Genomic DNA, 5,872 nt, shown 5'->3' with positions numbered 1-5,872 from the left:
ACTCACTTTTCTGTAGATTAAAACACAATCAGAATGACTTCTGAAATTTACAGTTTGCTTGAGAGTTGTGGGATATCGAAATTGTTGCCAAGAGATTATGAATTTACATTGTTTTCTGGTTAATGATGGAAAACGTACTGGAAAAAATAATCCTCCAGGGGATGACATTCTTAAGCTTAACCCAGTCAGCAGGTCGAGAAACTTCTATCATCTTCCCGTAAATTGGTTTGTTTTCATTATAGCTTAAGGGAATTATTGGGGAAACACGTAGAAACAGTAATTAGTCAAAAAAGATAGAGATGCCCAATTAAATGTTTTATTTTTAAGAAGATATGTTTCATATCGAACAAGGAGCCCCAGGTGCTGATGATATAATGAGGGCACTGTACAATATTGAGGCATGCAGTCTCCGAAAGAGATAAAGACTCTAGCCACTTCTGACTTTTATACATATTTTTCCACTTGCTGGAGTTTGCTTTAGTTTCTGGCTTTTCTGTTGACCTGATTTAACTTAGTATTTAAATTTCATTAATTTATTCATTACTTGCTTCTGCCAATTTCCAAAAAAGGATTTCAGGTGAACTTAACTGGAAGGGCCTTCACAGAATGCTGGCATTGTTCCTATTTGTAATTCAGGAGTCATCCACACCTTTGTAGAAGATGGCCTTATCAGATCTCTGGAATTTTGCATTTTATACACGTTATTCAGACACGACTGAGCCACTGACTCAGTCAGTGGCTGAGATATTCTCTCTGAGCATCTCCTTGTAGTTCTGATGTTTCATTTGGCCTCTTGGATTTACCTGTTCCACAGGAACACTTTCATTTGTCTGAATGCTCTCGCTCATGGTCACCTGACTCCAGTGGGCGTGGTGGGGGAGGAGGCGGGGTCAACGAAGGCAAAGGTACTGGGGGGTTGGGGGCGGGTTGCAGGGAAGCCAAGAACGAGAGAGCACACGGTTGGGCAAGTTTACTGGCACAAGGTGGTGAGAAGGAGGGCCTACCTCAAAGGAGGCAGGTCTTCAGGCTGGCCTGCAGCAGGCACCACCGACCAGGACGTGCTCACCTATGAGTCCGAGTTTTTGCCGAGCTTCTGGCTCAACCGACCGGACTAGCTGCACCTTCTTCCTGGACACGACCAGTTGGAAGCTAGGAGCAGCAGTTATATAACTTTGAGAGCCCAAACATCACTGCCCCCTCTGCGTCCTTTGTTGAAGATGTCACCCTGGGAGAAGAGGAGTCCATACCTCTTGATGCTCAGTTTATAAAAACCTGGCAGATGGAGAATTCTGCGGCAGAGGCCTGGACTCCACGGGTTTGTCTTAAGTATGTCAGGGGGGACCAGATTGGATGTATGAACGTGGTGATGGTGACATCGCTGGAGTCCCGAGAGATTGCAGGATTCAGCATCCGGTGTACAGCCGGGAGCAGGGATGCATCAGGACCGGCGCTGATGAGCGCTGCTGCAGACTCTACCGCGGAGGCGCCAGCCGAGTCCTCCTGGCGGAGGTGGGTGGACTTTTAGGAGTGAGAAGTGTCACCTTTTGAAACACTGTGCGACCCCCAGCCACATCATAAGGGAGAGTGAAACTTCAATCTGTCTCGCCCCAGAACAAAAAGTCAGGTGAAAAGAATTTAAAAGACGCAGGGGATTCTGGTTGGAGTCCATCAACAAAAACACCTGGGCTTCTGCACCTGACCAAACCCAGCAAGATGGGAAGAGACTCTCACAGAGCTCTGTAAATCTGTCCCCGGCCAACACACAAACAGCTTCTTAGTAAGGTAGGTAGAAGACGAGAAGGGGGAGGTGGTGGGCCTTGTATTTTGTGACGCTCCTTCATGGCAAACTGAGAAGCCTAGAATGTTCCTTAAGATGGCTTAGCTCTCCTGCCAAGAGCACAAAAACCTCCCTCCACCCCATCTCCATGTACTATGGATATTACTCACTCCATCCACGTTTGTGGTTTACTACTGCCTCTCTGCTCTGGTTTGGGTGTTGAACGAACAAAATTTACCTTTGGCGTTAAAAAAGAAGAAAAAAAAACCAAGTCAAGAATATCACCAGCCATTCTTCCAGTGTAATTGTGTACTAAGGGTTGAGCAACAACACTCCTCTGGAATTCATTCCTACTATTGTTTGTTTGTTTGTTTTTTGGTGTGGGGTGGGCTATTTTTTCTGAGGAAAAAAGATCAGTTATTTATCCTAAATGTTGTTGAGCTTCCCCTTTACCTTGTTTGTGTGTCTTTTTGTTGATATCCTCACCCACAGTCTGGAATGGCTCAAAAGATAGTTTATATTTTCATGTGTGACAAATAAGTGTGAGAATTGTTTGAGTTAATCATGATTTTAAGTACTCTGATTCTTCTATGACTATCTTCTAGGTATTTGACTTCTTGTTCTATTTCTGCCTATGCTTCCTGATTAAATAGTGCCTTACATGCTCTACTAAAATGATGGTGGTTGGTTCCTGGTGGTTGATTTTGCTTAATTGAGTAAAGCCCTGATGCTGAGAGCTTTAAAAAAAGAAAAAGTTTTTAAAATTCATAATCTCTCTGACAAATTACTTAGTAGAATAGCATTTATCTTATTTAATTTGGAATGCTTTTGGAGAAAGAAGAAAAAAAGTTTAGACCTTAGCACTCAAAGAGCATCTGACCTAAGTTAACTATATTGAATTCTCCTTCTGTGAATTTAGACAGGTAGAAGCTAATGAAACTTTTATTTCTATATTGTAGTGCAGATTGTGGTTCTCAAAGTTTGACATAGCTTGGAATCTCTTGCACTGTTTGTTAAAACACAGATTGCTGGCCTCCACACTTAGTGTTTTTGACTCAGTATCAGAGTTGGGTTTGGGAATTTGTTTTTCTAGCAAGTTCCTAGGGGAAGATGATATTGCTGGGAAAAAAAAAGTATATTACTCTATGCAGGCTGTTCTCCATGGTAAGTCTGTAATGGGTGGCTGAAGTTGTTTAGCATTTAAATACTAAATACAAAGCAGTTTATTTCTAGGACATTTACTAGGTACAGAGAGAAAAAAGCCTTGTCAAGGCAGAATTCTGCCTTTTGTAAGAAATAGAATCATTGACTTACTGACATTTTATAAATAATCAGTACCAGTTAAGAGTAGGTAAATTTAAAATATGGTATAAAATATAATATAAAACCAAATGTTTATAACTTCATACACCCAGAGATATTGATTTTAAATTTTAGCATTTAACATTACAGATTGTATATGTGCATATTTTATATACATTTATTTATGTAATATATATAACATTTAAATATTTTACTCCTGATTTTTACTGAAAATGACATAGTAATTAGTTGTAATTACATTTTTTGCCAAAATATTCTTAAATAATTTTAAAGTAGTTACATAGTAGTTAAAATAATCAAAATTCCATTCCTAAACAGATTTTGGCTATTAATATTTAGGCTGTAATGAGAATTTTATCAAACATTCTTATCACATACTTGTCTATATCTATGAAAATATCTACCAAATGCCTCATCTCTGTCTAACTAAAACTGTTTAATCCAGATCCATCACAGCCTGTAGAATTCTCTATGACTTAAAACTTGTTATTTTCTAGAATGATACTCTGATCACTTGTGAGATTTTAAATTACTTTGCTAGTTAAGTCTCTCCTCCTACATAAAGTAAGATCTCTGTCCACACAGATCCATAGCAGCCTCAAGTAAATGTATCATATTTCTACCTGTCAATGAGTTTTGAGAACATTTCTGCTCACTTGCTCTATGACAACCTGGACACCATGTGTCTTTGGGAAAATACAGTCCCACTTAAATGTCTTCCTTCTAAATCTCCTGTTCAAGGACAGCTAAGGTACCCATTACCATAAGGCCAGGGAGTTTTGACAGTAGATCATGGCAGGGTCTTGTCAGAAACAACTCATTTAGCAAAACTTCTGGCATATGGCATTTATTCAGCCAGATGAATTTATACTCATGAGGAATGAAACTTTTCTGTCCTTATAATTTGATATTTTTGCTTTAACCCATTTAGCTCTTGGTAAGATTCTTGTGTGTCTCATCTCTACAAAAAAAAAACCATTATTTATAGCAAACCTCTTCCAACTCTAAACAGCATTACCACTAGACCCCCTCTTTGATATACACCAGAGTAGACAATGATACTGTCTGTTATCTGGCCCACTCTCAAAACAGCAATGACATTTCTTCTGGTGATCCTTGTCCTTACAGATTTGAAATTGCCTTGAGAACTAATCTGAGAACATCAAGATTTATGTCCCATCTTGATTTCTATCCAAGGTCTAGGAAAAACTGTCCTGGAATGGTTCTTGGCACATACTAGAAAAACCAATATTGGTTGAAGGAATGATTTAACACTATTAAAACTTATCAGATGTTTTATTTATTTTTTTTTTTACAGAAATTAGCTTTCAATTAACAATGGTTCTAGATTTTCATGACTTTGTTTACTTATATATTAATTTATACATCATCTACTTCCAAAAAGAATTTGAAGTACAATATATAAATAGGACAATATAAGCATAACGAATGATTAAAGAGCATATTATATTCCTCTTGAACTTATTTACAATCAAAAATAAGTTTAATCTGTCTTCCACATGCAAAATCAATAATGAACAGTGGCTATTTGGGTTAGAAAAAACAGATCAACTTTAAATGAAAATACCACTTAGTGATGGTAATTACAATACATTTTAAATATGAGTTATGGGCTTCCGTGGTGGCTCAGATGGTAAAGAATCTGCCTGCAATGCAGAGATGGAAGTTTGATCCATGGGTTAGGAAGACCCCCTGGAGAAGGGAATCACAACAAACTCCAGATTCTTGCCTGGAAAATCCCATAGACAGAGGAGCAAGGCAGGCTACAGTCCATGGGGTCGCAAAGAATTGGACACTATTAAGCTGGAGAAGGGAATGGCAACCCACTCCAGTACTCTTGCCTGGAAAATTCCATGAATGGGGGAGCCTGGTAGGCTGAAGTCCATGGGGTCACAAAGAGTCGAACACGACTGAGTGACTTCACTTTCACTTTTCACTTTCATGCATTGGAGAAGGAAATGGCAACCCACTCCAGTGTTCTTGCCTGGAGAATCCCATGGACAGAGGGGCCTGGTGGGCTACAGTCTATGGGGCTGCAAAGAGTCAGATACAACTAAGCAACTAACACACAAAAGCTACTAACACACACACAGCTGTGTATGTTTAGCATTTATAGAATAAAAATTATGAAAGATTTAGATATTGTGATGTTTCTAGGTTAAAAACTGTAGCAAGTCTAATGTCATCAAATATGTACTGTTCTTGGCATTGGGCATGAAAATACTGCCTAGCCACATAGTTATAGCATTTTCAAAGTGTAATGTTCTTCAGCCAATCTTAAATGTGGGGATTAAGACAGTTCTCTTTCAGAATAATAGATTCATAGTTCAATTGGCTTGCATCCACATTTTTCCCCAATATATGCAAAAGTGTTCAGATATTGAATTTGAAATAGCTTGATTTTCTATTTGAATTTTGGTGAGTTAATAACAGCAAGAGATTAAAAAAAAACAAGTACCTTGGCCAAATGCCACTGCTCTGTTGGAGTTTTGTTTTAATGGAAGTTTATTTTTTACTTTTTTTCCTCCTGGGAGATTGTGTGAGGTTTAGAGTTTAAGATGACCCCTATAATTTATCGGTTACTTTATGAAGTAATTTGCATTTAATTTTGAGTCTCAGTTTTATGTTTCTCTTATTCCCTTTTTTAATGGCATTTATTCTCTTTCTAATTTTGCAAGCAGTACGTGTTCATTGCAGTCACCTAGAAATACATAAAAACATAAAGTAAAATTAGTAATCACCCATTATCCT

At 38.3% G+C, this 5,872-nt stretch overlaps 1 pseudogene; it reads left to right on the top strand.

Moving 5' to 3' along the window:
• The first annotated feature begins 1,068 nt into the window (after nucleotides 1-1,068).
• Nucleotides 1,069-1,778, top strand: LOC138439803 (protein ILRUN pseudogene; annotated as a pseudogene).
• Nucleotides 1,779-5,872: the final 4,094 nt, after the last annotated feature.

This window comes from Ovis canadensis, chromosome 4 (genome assembly GCF_042477335.2).
Source record: "Ovis canadensis isolate MfBH-ARS-UI-01 breed Bighorn chromosome 4, ARS-UI_OviCan_v2, whole genome shotgun sequence".
NCBI classification, from domain to species: domain Eukaryota; kingdom Metazoa; phylum Chordata; class Mammalia; order Artiodactyla; family Bovidae; genus Ovis; species Ovis canadensis.
Note: the sequence above shows the minus strand (reverse complement) of the source record. Positions and strands in the feature narration are given on the sequence as shown.